Raw genomic sequence first — 16,626 nt, 5'->3', positions numbered from 1 at the left:
GACTTAAGTACAAGAGGACTGACACTCTAACTTTCTAGGATTTGAATCTCTCCTGTGAGTTGAGTTTTAGATTCCGATGCTTCACTTCAGGTTTACTGTATACCTTGGACCATCTTATTGACGATGAAACACAGAAATTGCATCCGAATTTAATACAAAAGGCACAATGCCGACATAAGTACAAGAGGACTGACTCTCTAACTTTCTGTGATTTAAAACTCTCCAGTGAATCCAGTTTCAGATTCCGATGCTTCACTTCAGGTTTGCTGTATACCTTGGACCTTCTTATTGACGATGAAATACAGAAATTACATCCGAATTTAATACAAAATGCACAATACCGACTTAAGTACAAGAGGAATGACACTCTAACTTTCATTGATTTGAACCTCTCTTGTGACTGGAGTTTTAGATTCCGATGCTTCTCTTCAGGTTTACTCTATACCTTGGACCATTTTATTGACGATGAAACACAGAAATTGAAACCGAATTTAATACAAAAGGCACAATGCCGACTTAAGTACAAGAGGACTGACACTCTAACTTTCTTTGATTTGAACCTCTCCTGTGAGTTGAGTTTTAGATTCCGATGCTTCACTTCAGGTTTACTGTATACCTTATACCTTCTTATTGACGATGAAACACAGATATTTCATCCGAATATAATACAAAAATAACAATGCAGACTTAAGTACAAGAGGACTGACACTCTACCTTTCTACGATTTAAACCTCTCCTGTGTGCTCAGTTTTAGATTCCGATGCTTCACTTCAGGTTCACTGTATCCCTTGGACCTTATTATTGTCGAGAAGCACAAAATTTGCATCCGAATTTAATACAAAAGGCACAATGTCGTCTTAAGTACAAGAGGACTGACACTCTAACTCTCTATGATTTAAACCTCTCCTGTGAGTTAAGTATTAAATTCCGATGCTTCACTTCAGGTTCACTGTATACATTGGACCCTCTTGTTGAAGATGAAACACAGAAGTTGCATCCGAATAGAATACAAAACGCACAATGAGGACTTAAGAACAAGAGGACTGACACCCTAATTTGCTATGATTTAAACCTCTCCTGTGAGTCCAGTTTTAGGTTCCGATGCTTCACTTCAGGTTTACTGTATACCTTGGCCCGTCTTATTGACGATGAAGCAACGAAATTCCATCCGAATTTAATACAAAAGGCACAATGGCGACTTAAGTGCAAGAGGACTGACACTCTAACTTTCTGTGATTTAAACATCTCGTGTGAGTTCAGTTTTAGATTCTGATGCTTCACTTCAGGTTTACTGTATACCTTTGACCTTCTTACTGACGATGAAACACAGAAATTGCATCCCAATTTAATACAAAAGGCACTATGCTGACTTAAGTACAAGAGGGCTGACACTATAACTTTCTATGATTTAAACCTCTCCTGTGAGTTGAGTTTTAGATTCCGATGTCTTACCTCAGGTTTACTGTATACCTTGGACCTTCTTATTGACGTTGAAACACAGAAATTGCATCCGAATTTAATACAAAAGGCACAATGCTGACGTAAGTACATGAGGACTGACACTCTAACTTTCTATGATTTGAACCTCTCCTGTGAGTTGAGTTTTAGATTCCAATGCTTCACTTCAGGTTTACTGTATACCTTGGACCTTCTTATTGATGATGAAATACAGAAATTGCATGCGAATTTAATACAAAAGGCACAATGCCGCCGTAAGTACAAGAGGACTGACACTCTAACTTTCTATGATTTGTACCTCTCCTGTGAGTCCAGTTTTATATTCCGATGCTTCACTTCAGGTTAACTGTATACCTTGGACCTTCTTATTGACAATGAAACACAGATATTGCATCCGAATTTAGTACAAAAGGCACAATGCCGACTTAAGTGCAAGATTACTGACACTCTAATTTTCTATGATTTGAATCTCTCCTGTGTGTCCAGTTTTTGATTCCGATGCTTCACTTCAGGTTTACTGTATACCCTGGACCATCTTATTGACGATGAAGCACAGAAATTGCATTCGAATTTAGTACAAAAGGCACAATGCCGACTTAAGTACAAGGGGACTGACACTCTAATTTTCTATGATTTAAACCTCTCCTGTGAGTCCAGTTTTAGATTCCGATGCTTCACTTCAGGTTTACTGTATTACTTGGACCTTTCTATTGACTATGATACACAGAAATTGCATCCGAATGTAATACAAAAGGCACAATGCCGACTTAAGTACAAGAGGACTGACACTCTAACTTTCTAGGATTTGAATCTCTCCTGTGAGTTGAGTTTTAGATTCCGATGCTTCACTTCAGGTTTACTGTATACCTTGGACCTTCTTATTGACGATGAAACACAGAAATTGCATCCGAATTTAATACAAAAAACACAATGCCGACTTAAGTACAAGAAGACTGACACTCTAACATTCTATGATTTAAACGTCCCCTGTGAGTCCAGTTTATGATCTCGATTTTACACTTCAGTTTTACTGTATACCTTGGACCATCTTATTGACGATGAAACAAAGAAATAGCATTCCAATTTAATACAAAAGGCACAATGCCGACCTAAGTGCAAGAGGACTGACTCTCTAACTGTCCATGATTTTAACCTCTCCTGTGAGTCCAGTTTTAGATTACGATGCTTCACTTCAGGTTTACCGTATACCTTGGACCATCTTATTGACGATGAAACACAGAAATTGCATCCGAATTTAATACAAAAGGCACAATGCCGACATAAGTACAAGAGGACTGACTCTCTAACTTTCTGTGATTTAAAACTCTCCAGTGAATCCAGTTTCAGATTCCGATGCTTCACTTCAGGTTTGCTGTATACCTTGGACCTTCTTATTGACGATGAAATACAGAAATTACATCCGAATTTAATACAAAATGCACAATACCGACTTAAGTACGTGAGGAATGACACTCTTTCATTGATTTGAACCTCTCTTGTGACTGGAGTTTTAGATTCCGATGCTTCTCTTCAGGTTTACTCTATACCTTGGACCTTCTTATTGACGATGAAAGACCGAAATTGAAACCGAATTTAATACAAAAGGCACAATGCCGACTTAAGTACAAGAGGACTGACACTCTAACTTTCTTTGATTTGAACCTCTCCTGTGAGTTGAGTTTTAGATTCCGATGCTTCACTTCAGGTTTACTGTATACCTTATACCTTCTTATTGACGATGAAACACAGAAATTTCATCCGAATTTAATACAAAAATCACAATGCCGACTTAAGCACAAGAGGACTGACACTCTACCTTTCTATGATTTAAACCTCTCCTGTGAGTTCAGTTTTAGATTCCGATGCTTCACTTCAGGTTCACTGTATCCCTTGGCCCTTCTTATTGTCGAGAAGCACAAAAATTGCATCCGAATTTAATACAAAAGGCACAATGTCGTCTTAAGTACAAGAGGACTGACACTCTAATTTTCTATGATTTAAACCTCTCCTGTGAGTTAAGTTTTAAATTCCGATGCTTCACTTTAGGTTTACTGTATACATTGGACCTTCTTATTGACGATGAAACACAGAAATTGCATCCGAATAGAGTACAAAAGGCACAATGAGGACTTAAGAACAAGAGGACTGACCCCCTAATTTGCTATGATTTAAACCTCTCCTGTGAGACCAGTTTTAGGTTCCGATGCTTCACTTCAGGTTTACTGTATACCTTGGACCGTCTTATTGACGATGAAGCAACGAAATTCCATCCGAATTTAATACAAAAGGCACAATGGCGACTTAAGTGCAAGAGGACTGACACTCTAACTTTCTGTGATTTAAACATCTCGTGTGAGTTCAGTTTTAGATTCCGATGCTTCACTTCAGGTATACTGTATACCTTGGACCTTCTTACTGACGATGAAACACAGAAATTGCATCCGAATTTAATACAATAGGCACTATGCTGACTTAAGTACAAGAGGGCTGACACTATAACTTTCTATGATTTAAGCCTCTCCTGTGAGTTGAGTTTTAGATTCCGATGTCTTACCTCAGGTTTACTGTATACCTTGGACCTTCTTATTGACGTTGAAACACAGAAATTGCATCCGAATTTAATACAAAAGGCACAATGCTGACGTAAGTACATGAGGACTGACACTCTAACTTTCTATGATTTGAACCTCTCCTGTGAGTTGAGTTTTAGATTCCAATGCTTCACTTCAGGTTTACTGTATACCTTGGACGTTCTTGTTGATGATGAAACACAGAAATTGCATCCGAATTTAATACAAAAATCACAATGCCGACTTAAGTACAAGATGACCGACACTCTAACTTTCTGTGATTTAATCCTCTCCTGTGAGTCCAGTTTTAGATTCCGATGCTTCACCTCAGGTTTACTGTATCCCTTGGACCTTCTTATTGACGATGAAGCACAAAAATTGCATCCGAATTTAATACAAAAGACACAATGTCGTCTTAAGTACAAGAGGACTGACACTCTAACTTTCTATGATTTAAACCACTCCAGTGAGTCCAGTTTTAGATTCCGATGCTTCACTTCAGGTTTACTGTATTCCTTGGACCTTCTTATTGACGATGAAACTCAGAAATGGCATCCCAATTTAATACAAATGGCACAATGCCGACTTAAGTACAAGAGGGCTGACACTCTATCTTTCAATGATTTAAACCTCTCGTGTGAGTTCAGTTTTAGATTCCGATGCTTCACTTCAGGTTTACTCTATACCTTGGACCGTCTTATTGACGATGAAACACATAAATTACATCCGAATGTAATACAAAAAACACAATGCCAACTTAAGTACAAGAGGACTGACACTCTAACTATCTATGATTGAAACGTCTCCTGTGAGTCCAGTTTTAGATCCCGATGCTTCACTTCAGTTTTACTGTATACCTTGGACCATCTTATTGAAGATGAAACACAGAAATTGCATCCGAATTTAATACAAAAGGCACAATGCCGACATAAGTACAAGAGGACTGACTCTCTAACTTTCTGTGATTTAAAACTCTCCAGTGAATCCAGTTTCAGATTCCGATGCTTCACTTCAGGTTTGCCGTATACCTTGGACCTTCTTATTGACGATGAAATACAGAAATTACATCCGAATTTAATACAAAATGCACAATACCGACTTAAGTACAAAAGGAATGACACTCTAACTTTCATTGATTTGAACCTCTCTTGTGACTGGAGTTTTAGATTCCGAAGCTTCTCTTCAGGTTTACTCTATACCTTGGACCATTTTATTGACGATGAAACACAGAAATTGAAACCGAATTTAATACAAAAGGCACAATGCCGACTTAAGTACACGAGGACTGACACTCTAACTTTCTATGATTTGAACCTCTCCTGTGAGTCCAGTTTTAGATTGTGATGCTTCACTTCAGGTTTACTGTATCCCTTGGACCTTCTTATTGACGATGAAACACAGAAATTACATCCGAGTTTAATACAAAAGGCACAATGCCGACTTAAGTACAAGAGGACTGACACTCTAACTTTCTCTGTTTTGGACCTCTCCAGTTAGTCCAGTTTTAGATTCCGATGCTTCACTTCAGGTTTACTGTATCCCTTGGACCTTCTTATTGACGATGAAACAAAGAAATTTAATCCGAATTTAATACAAAAGGCACAATGCCGACGTAAGAACAAGAGGACTGTAACTCTAACTTTCTATGATTTGAACCTATGCTGTGAGTCCAGTTTTAGATTGTGATGCTTCACTTCAGGTTTACTGTATCCCTTGGACCTTCTTATTGACGATGAAACACAGAAATTGCATTCGAATTTAATACAAAAGGCACAATGCCGACTTAAGTACAAGAAGACTGACACTCATTTGAACCTCTTCTGTGAGTCCAGTTTTAGATTCCTATGCTTCACTTCAGGTTTACTGTATCCCTTGTCCCTTCTTTTTGACGATGAAACACAGAAATTGCATCCAAATTTAATACAAAAGGCACAATGGCGACTTAAGTACAAGAGGACTGACACTCTAACTTCCTATGATTTGAACCTCTCCTGTGAGTCCAGTTTTAGATTCCGATGCTTCACATAAGGTTTATGTATCCCTTGGACCCTCGTATTGACGATGAAACACAGAAATTGCATCCGAATTTAATACAGAAAGCACAATGCCGACTTAACTATAAGAGGACTGACATTCTAACTTTCTATGATTTGAACGTCTCCTGTGATTCCAGTTTTAGATTCCGATGCTTCACCTCAGGTTTACTGTTTCCCTTGGACCTTCTTATTGACGATGAAGTACAAAATTGGATCCGAATTTAATACAAAAGGCACAATGCCGACTTAAGTACAAGAGGGATGCCACTCTAACTTTCTATGATTTGAACCTCTCCTGTGAGCCCAGTTTTAGATTCCGATGCTTCACCTCGTGTTTACTGTATCCCTTGGACCTTCCTATTGACGTTGAACAACAGAAATTGCATCCGAATTTAATACAAAAGGCACAATGCCGACTTAAGTACAGGAGGACTGACACTCTAACTTTCTATGATTTGAACCTCTCCTGTGAGTCCAGTTTTAGATTATGATGCTTCACTTCAGGTTTACTGTATCCCTTGGACCATCTTACTGACGATGAAACACTGAAATTGCATTCGAATTTAATACAAAAGGCACAATGCCGACTTAAGTACAAGAGGAATGACATTCACACTTTCTATGATTTGAACCTCTTCTGTGAGTCCAGTTTTAGATTCCTATGCTTCACTTCAGGTTTACTGTATCCCTTGAACCTTCTTTTTGACGATATAACACAGAAATTGCATCCGAATTTAAAACAAAAGGCACAATGCCGACTTAAGTACAAGAGGACTGACACTCTCTAACTTTCTATGATTAGAACCTCTCCTTTGAGTCCAGTTTCAGATTCCGATGCTTTACTTCAGGTTTACTTTATCCCTTGGACCTTCTTATTGACGATGAAACACAGAAATTGCATCCAAATTTAATAACAAATGCACAATGCCAGCTTAAGTACAAGAGGACTGACACCTCTAACTTTCTATGATTTGAACCTCTACTGTTGTCAGTTTTAGATTATGATGCTTCACTTCAGGTTTACTGTATCCTTGGACCTTCTTATGACGATGAAACACCAGAAATTGCATCCGAATTTAATACAAAAAGCACAATGCCGACTTAGGTACAAGAGGACTGACACTCTAACTTCCTATGATTTGAACCTCTCCCTGTGAGTCCAGTTTTAGATTCCGATGCTTCACATAGGTCTACTGTATCCCTTGGACCCTCTTATTGACGATGAAACACAGAAATTGCATCCGAATTTAATACAAAAGGCACAATGCCGACTTAACTACAAGAGGACTGACATTTCTAACTTTCAATGATTTGAACGTCTCCTGTGACTCCAGATTTTGATTCCGATGCTTCACTCCAGGTTTACTGTATCCCTTGGACCTTCTTATTGAAGATGAAGCGCAGAAATTGCATCGGAATAGAATTTAAAAGGCACAATGCCGACTTAAGTACACGAGGGACTGACACTCTAACTTACTATGATTTGAACCTCTCCTGTGAGTCCAGTTTTAGATTCGATGCTTCACACTTCAGGTTCACTGTATACCTTGGACCTTCTAATTGCCGATGAAGCACAGAAATTGCATCCGAATTTTAATACAAAAGTCACAATGGCGACTTAAGTACAGAGAGGACTGACACTCCTAACTTCCTATGATTTAAACCTCCCTGTGAGTCCCAGTTTTAGTTTCCGATGCTTCACATACTGTTTACTGTATCCCTTGGACCGTCTTATTGACGATGAAACACAGAAATTGCATCCGAATCTAACACAAAAAGCACAATGCCGACTTAAGTACAAGAGGACTGACACTCTCATTTTCTATGATTTGAACGTCTCCTGAGTGTTCACATTTAGATTCCGCTGCTTCACTCCAGGTTTACTGGATCCCTTGGACCGTCTTATTGACGATGAAACAAAGAAATTTCATCCGAATTTAATACAAAAGGCACAATGCCGGCTTAAGTACAAGAGGAGTGGACACTCTAACTTTCTATGATTTGAACCTCTCCTGTGAGTCCAGTTTTAGATTCCGATGGCTTCACTTCAGGTTTACTGTATCCCTTGGACCTTCTTATTGACGATGAAACACAGAAATTGCATCAAAAATTTAATACAAAATGCACAATGCCGGCTTAAGTACAAGAGGAGTGACACTCTAACTTTCTATGATTTGAACCTCTCCTGTGAGTCCAGTTTTAGATTCCGATGCTTCAAATAGGGTTTACTGAATCCCTTGGACCCTCTTATTGACGATGAAACACAGAAATTGCATCCGAATTTAATACAAAAAGCACAATGCCGACTTAACTACAAGAGGGCTGACATTCTAACTTTCTATGATTTGAACGTCTCTGTGATTCCCTAGATTTAGATTCCGATGCTTCACTCCAGGTTTACTGTATCCCTTGGACCTTCTTATTGACGACGAAACAAAGAAATTTCATCCGAATTCAATACAAAAAGCACAATGCCGACTTAAGTACAAGACGACTGCCACTCTAACTTTCTATGATTTGAACCTCTCCTGTGAGTCCAGTTTTAGATTCCGATGCTTCACCACAAGTTTACTGTATCCCTTGGACCTTCTCATTGACAATGAAGCACAGAAATTGCATCCGAATTTAATACAAAAGGCACAATGCCGACTTAAGTACAAGACGACTGACACTCTCTAACTTTCTATGATTAGAACCTCTCCTTTGAGTCCAGTTTTAGATTCCGATGCTTTACTTCAGGTTTACTTTATCCCTTGGACCTTCTTATTGACGATGAAACACAGAAATTGCATCCAAATTTAATACAAAATGCGCAATGCCGGCTTAAGTACAAGAGGACTGACACTCTAACTTTCTATGATTTGAACCTCTACTGTGAGTCCAGTTTTAGATTATGATGCTTCACTTCAGGTTTACTGTATCCCTTGGACCTTCTTATTGACGATGAAACACAGAAATTGCATCCGAATTTAATACAAAAAGTACAATGCCGACTTAAGTACAAGAGGACTGACACTCCTAACTTCCTATGATTTGAACCTCTCCTGTGAGTCCAGTTTTAGATTCCGATGCTTCACATAGGGTTTACTGTATCCCTTGGACCCTCTTATTGACGATGAAACAAAGAAATTGCATCCGAATTTAATACAAAAAGCACAATGCATACTTACTATAAGAGGACTGACATTCTAACTTGCTATGATTTGAACCTCTCCTGTGAGTCCAGTTTTAGATTCCGATGCTTCACTTCAGGTTTACTGTATCCCTTTGGACCATCTTATTGACGATGAAACAGTAATTGCATCCGAATTTAATACAAAAGGCACAATGCCGACTTAAGTACAAGAGGACTGACACACTAACTTTCTACGATATGAACCTCTCCTTTGAGTCCAGTTTTAGATTCCAATGCTTCACTTCAGGTTTACTGTATCCTTGGACCTTCTTATTGACGATGAAACACAGAAATTGCATCCTCATTTAATACAAAAGGCACAATGCCGACTTAAGTACAAGAGGACTGACACTCTAACTTTCAATGATTTGAATCTCTCCTGTGAGTCCTGTTTTAGATTCCGATGCTTCACTTCAGGTTTACTGTATCCCTTGGACCTTCTTATTGACGATGATACACAGAAATTGCCTCCTCATTTAATACAAATGGCAATATGCCGACTTAAGTACAAGAGGACTGACACTCTAACTTTCAATGATTTGAACCTCTCCTGTGAGTCCAGTTTTATATTCCGATGCTTCACTTCAGGTTTACTGTATACCTTAGACCTTCTTATTGAAGATGAAGCGCAGAAATTGCATCGGAATTTAATACAAAAGGCACAATGGCGACTTAAGTACAAGAGGACTGACACTCTAACTTCCTATGATTTAAACCTCTCCTGTGAATCCAGTTTTAGTTTCCGATGCTTCACATAAGGTTTACTGTATCCCTTGGACCGTCTTATTGACGATGAAACACAGAAATTGCATCGAATTTAATACAAAAAGCACATGCCGACTTAAGTACAAGAGGACTGACACTCTAATTTTCTATGATTTGAACGTCTCCTGAGAGTCCACATTTAGATTCCGCTGCTTCACTCCAGGTTTACTGGATCCCTTGGACCTTCTTATTGACGATGAAACAAAGAAATTTCATCCGAATTTAATACAAAGGCACAATGCCGTACTTAAGTACAAGAGGACTGTCACTCTAACTTTATATGATTTGAACCTATGCTGTGAGTCCAGTTTTAGATTCCGATGCTTCACTTCAGGTTTTACTGTATCCCTTGGGACACTTCTTATTGACGATGAAACACAGAAATTGCATCCGAATTGAATACAAAAGGCACAATGCCGACTTAAGTATAAGAGGACTGACACTCTAACTTTCTATGATTTGGACCTCTCCTGTGAGTCCAGTTTTAGATTCCGATGCTTCACTTCGTGTTTACTGTATCCCTTGGACCTTCCTATTGACGATGAAACACAGAAATTTCATCCGAATTTAATACAAAAGGCACAATGCCGACTTAGGGTACAAGAGGACTGACACTCTAACTCTCTATGATTTGAACCTTTCCTGTGAGTCCAGTTTTAGATTATGATGCTTCACTTCAGGTTTACTGTATCCCTTGGAACATCTTATTGACTATGAAACACAGACATTGCATCCGAATTTAATACAAAAGGCACAATGCCGACTTAAGTACATGAGGACTGTCACTCACACTTTCTATGATTTGAACCTCTTCTGTGAGTCCAGTTTTTAGTTTCCTATGCTTCACGTCAGGTTTACTGTATCCCTTGTAACCTTCTTTTTGGCGATGAAACACAGAAATTGCATCCGATTTAATACCAAAAGGCACAATGCCGACTTAAGTACATGAGGACCTGACACTCCTAACTTTCTATGATTTGGACCTCTCGTGTGAGACCAGTTTTAGATCCCGATGCTTCACCTCAGGTTTAATGTATCCCTTGGACCTTCTTATTGACAATGAAGCACAGAAATTGCATCCGAGTTTAATACAAAAGGCACAATGCCGAATTAAGTACAAGAGTACGGACACTCTCACTAACAATGATTTGAATCACTCCTGTGAGTCCAGTTTTAGATTCCGATGCTTCACTTCAGGTTTACTGTATCCCTTGGACCTTCCTATTGACGATGAACACAAAAAATTGCCTCCAAATTTAATACTAAAGACACAATGCCGACTTAAGTACAAGTGGACTGACACTCGAACTTTCTATGATTTGAACCTCTCCTGTGAGTCCAGTTTTAGATTCCGATGCTTCACTTCAGGTTTAATGTATCCCTTGGACCTTCTTACTGACGAAGAAACACAGAAATAGCATCCGAATTTAATACAAAAGGCACAAAGCCGACTTAAGTACAAGATGACTGACACTCTAACTTTCTGTGATTTGAACCTCTCCAGTGAGGTCCAGTTTTTAGATTCCGATGCTTCACTTCACGTTTACTGTATCCCTTGGACCTTCTTACTGACGATGAAACACAGAAATTGCAATCCGCATTGAATACAAAAGGCACAATGATGACTTAAGTACAAGAGGACTGACACTCTAACTTTCTATGAATGAACCTCTCCTGTGAGTCCAGATTCAGATTCCGATGCTTCACTTCAGGTTTACTGTATTCCTTGGACCTTCTTATTGACGATGAAACACAGAAATTACATCCAAATTTAATACAAATGGCACAATGCCGACTTAAGTACAAGTGGACTGACACTCTAAATTTCTATGATTTGAACCTCTCCTGTGAGTCCAGTTTTAGATTCCGATGCTTCACTTCAGGATTACTGTATCCCTTGGACCTTCTTATTGACAATGAAACACAGATATTGCATCCGAATTTAATACAAAAGGCACAATACCGACTTAAGTACAAGAGGACTGACACACTGACTTTCCATGATTTCAACCTCTCCTGTGAGTCCAGGTTTAGATTCCGATGCTTCACTTCAGGTTTACTGTATCCCTTGTACCTTTTTATTGATGATGAAACACAGAAATTGCATCCGAATTAAAAAAAAGGCACAATGCCGACTTAAGTACAAGAGGACTGACACTCTAACTTTCCCATGATTTGAACCTCTCCTGTGAGTCCATTTTTAGATTCCGATGCTTCACCTCAGGTTTACTGTATCCCTTGGACCTTCTTATTGACGATGAAACACAGAAATTGCATCGGAAATAAATTCAAAAGGCACAATGCCGACTTAACTACAAGAGGACTGACACTCTAACTCTCTATTATTTGAACCTCTCCTGTGTGTCCAGTTTTAGATTATGATGCTTCACTTCAGGTTTACTGTATCCCTTGGATCTTCTTATTGACGATGAAACACAGAAATTGGCCAGTCGAATTTAATACAAAAGGCACAATGCCGACTTAAGTACAAGAGGACTGACACTCACACTTTCTATGATTTACACCTCTTCTGTGAGTCCAGTTTTAGATTCCTATGCTTCACTTCAGGTTTACTGTATCCCTTGTCCCTTCTTTTTGACGACGAAACACAGAAATTGCATCCGAATTTAATACAAAAGCACAATGGCGACTTAAGTACAAGAGGACTGACACTCTAACTTCCTATGATTTGAACCTCTCCTGTGAGTCCAGTTTTGGATTCCGATGCTTCACATAAGGTTTACTGTATCCCTTGGACCTCTTATTGACGATGAAACACAGAAATTTCATCCGAATTTAATACAAAAAGCACAATGCCGACTTAACTACAAGAGGTCTGACATTCTAACTTTCTATGATTTGAACGTTTCCTGTGATTCCAGATTTAGATTCCGATGCTTCACTCCAGGTTTACTGTATCCCTTGGACCTTCTTATTGACGATGAAACAAAGAAATTTCATCCGAATTCAATACAAAAGGCACAATGCCGACTTAAGTACAAGACGACTGCCACTCTAACTTTCTATTATTTGAACCTCTCCTGTGAGTCCAGTTTTAGATTCCGATGCTTCACTTCAGGTTTACTGTATCCCTTGGACTTCTTATTGACGATGAAACACAGAAATTGCATCCGAATTTAATACAAAAGGCACAATGCCGACTTAAGTACAAGAGGACTGACACACTAACTTTCTACGATATGAACCTCTCCTGTGAGTCCAGTTTTAGATTCCAATGTTTCACTTCAGGTTTACTGTATCCCTTGGACCTTTTATTGACGATAAAACACAGAAATTGCATCCGAATTTAATACAAAAGGCACAATGCCGACTTAAGTACAAGAGGACTGACACTCTAACTTTCAATGATTTGAGTCTCTCCTGTGAGTCCTGTTTTAGATTCCGATGCTTCACTTCAGGTTTACTGTATCCCTTGGACCTTCTTATTGACGATGATACACAGAAATTGCCTCCTCATTTAATACAAAAGGCAATATGCCGACTTAAGTACAAGAGGACTGACACTCTAACTTTCAATGATTTGAACCCTCTCCTGTGAGTCCAGTTTTGTATTTCCGATGGTATCACTTCAGGTTTACTGTATACCTTAGACCTTCTTATTGAAGATGAAGCGCAGAAATTGCATCGGAATTGAATTTAAAAGCACAATGCCGACTTAAGTACACGAGGACTGGACACTCTAACTTACTATGATTTGAACCTCTCCTGTGAGTCCAGTTTTAGATTCCGATGCTTCACTTCAGGTTCACTGTATACCTTGGACCTTCTAATTGCTGATGAAGCACAGAAATTGCATCCGAATTTAATACAAAAGGCACAATGGCGACTTAAGTACAAGAGGCCTGACACTCTAACTTCCTATGGTTTAAACCTCTCCTGTGAGTCCAGTTTTAGATTTCCGATGCTTCACATAAGGTTTACTGTGTCCTTGGACCTTCTTATTGACGATGAAACACAGAAATTGCATCCGAATTGAATACAAAAGGCACAATGCCGACTTAAGTATAAGAGGACTGACACTCTAATTTTCTATGATTTGGACCTCTCCTGTGAGTCCAGTTTTAGATTCCGATGCTTCACTTCGTGTTTACTGTATCCCTTGGACCTTCCTATTGACGATGAAACACAGAAATTGCATCCGAATTTAATACAAAAGGCACAATGCCGACTTAAGTACAAGAGGACTGACACTCTAACTTTCTATGATTTGAACCTTTCCTGTGAGTCCAGTTTTAGATTATGATGCTTCACTTCAGGTTACTGTATCCCTTGGAACATCTTATTGACGATGAAACACAGACATTGCATCCGAATTTAATACAAAAGGCACAATGCCGACTTAAGTACATGAGGACTGACACTCACACTTTCTATGATTTGAACCTCTTCTGTGAGTCCAGTTTTAGTTTCCTATGCTTCACTTCAGGTTTACTGTATCCCTTGTACCTTCTTTTTGACGATGAAACACAGAAATTGCATCCGAATTTAATACAAAAGGCACAATGCCGACTTAAGTACATGAGGACTGACACTCTAACTTTCTATGATTTGAACCTCTCCTGTGAGTCCAGTTTTAGATCCCGATGCTTCACCTCAGGTTTAATGTATCCCTTGGACCTTCTTATTGACAATGATGCACAGAAATTGCATCCGAGTTTAATACAAAAGGCACAATGCCGACTTAAGTACAAGAGCACGGACACTCTCACTAACAATGATTTGAATCACTCCTGCGAGTCCAGTTTTAGATTTCGATGCTTCACTTCAGGTTTACTGTATCCCTTGGACCTTCCTATTGACGATGAAACTAAAAAAATTGCCTCCAAATTTAATACAAAAGACACAATGACGACTTAAGTACAAGTGGACTGACACTCTAACTTCCTATGATTTGAACCTCTCCTGTGAGTCCAGATTCAGATTCCGATGCTTCACTTCAGGTTTACTGTATCCCTTGGACCTTCTTATTGACGATGAAACACAGAAATTACATCCGAATTTAATACAAATGGCACAATGCCGACTTAAGTACAAGTGGACTGACACTCTAAATTTCTATGATTTGAACCTCTCCTGTGAGTCCAGTTTTAGATTCCGATGCTTCACCTCAGGATTACTGTATCCCTTGGACCTTCTTATTGACAATGAAACACAGATATTGCATCCGAATTTAATACAAAAGGCACAATATCGACTTAAGTACAAGAGGACTGACACACTGACTTTCCATGATTTCAACCTCTCCTGTGAGTCCAGGGTTAGATTCCAATGCTTCACTTCAGGTTTACTGTATCCCTTGTACCTTCTTATTGATGATGAAACACAGAAATTGCATCCGAATTAAAAAAAAGGCACAATGCCGGACTTAAGTACAAGAGGACTGACACTCTAACTTTCCCATGATTTGAACCTCTCCTGTGAGTCCATTTTAGATTCCGATGCTTCACTTCAGGTTTACTGTATCCCTTGGACCTTCTTATTGACGATGAAACACAGAAATTGCATCGGAATTAAATTCAAAAGGCACAATGCCGACTTAATTACAAGAGGACTGACACTCTAACTCTCTATGATTTGAACCTCTCCTGTGTGTCCAGTTTTAGATTATGATGCTTCACTTCAGGTTTACTGTATCCCTTGGATCTTCTTATTGACGATGAAACACAGAAATTGCAGTCGAATTTAATACAAAAGGCACAATGCCGACTTAAGTACAAGAGGACTGACAGTCACACTTTCTATGATTTAAACCTCTTCTGTGAGTCCAGTTTTAGATTCCTATGCTTCACTTCAGGTTTACTGTATCCCTTGTCACTTCTTTTTGACGACGAAACACAGAAATTGCATCCGAATTTAATACAAAAGGCACAATGGCAACTTAAGTACAAGAGGACTGACACTCTAACTTCCAATGTTTTGAACCTCTCCTGTGAGTTCCAGTTTTAGATTCCGATGCTTCACATAAGGTTTACTGTATCCCTTGGACCCTCTTATTGACGATGAAACACAGAAATATCATCCGAATTTAATACAAAAAGCACAATGCCGACTTAACTACAAGAGGACTGACATTCTAACTTTCTATGATTGAACGTTTCCTGTGATTCCAGATTTAGATTCCGATGGTTCACCTCCAGGTTTACTGTATCCCTTGGACCTTCTTATTGACGATGAAACAAAGAAATTTCATCCGAATTCAATACAAAAGGCACAATGCCGACTTAAGTACAAGACGACGGCCACTCTAACTTTCTATGGTTTGAACCTCTCCTGTGAGTCCAGTTTTAGATTCCGATGTTTCACTTCAGGTTTACTGTATCCCTTGGACCTTCTTATTGACGATGAAACGCAGAAATTGCATCCGAATTTAGTACAAAAGGCACAATGCCGACATAAGTACAAGAGGACTGACAATCTAACTTTCTATGATTTGAACCTCTCCTGTGAGTCCAGTTTTTGATTCCGATGCTTCACTTCAGGTTTACTGTATCCCTTGGACCTTCCTATTGACGATGAAACGCAGAAATTGCATCCGTATTTTATAAAAAAGGCACAATGCCGACTTAAGTACAAGAGGACAGACACTCTAACTTTACATCCC

Source organism: Schistocerca americana, chromosome 4 (genome assembly GCF_021461395.2).
Source record: "Schistocerca americana isolate TAMUIC-IGC-003095 chromosome 4, iqSchAmer2.1, whole genome shotgun sequence".
Taxonomy (NCBI): Eukaryota; Metazoa; Arthropoda; class Insecta; order Orthoptera; family Acrididae; genus Schistocerca; species Schistocerca americana.
The sequence above is the reverse complement of the archived record's forward strand: the minus strand, read 5'-3'. Positions refer to the sequence as shown.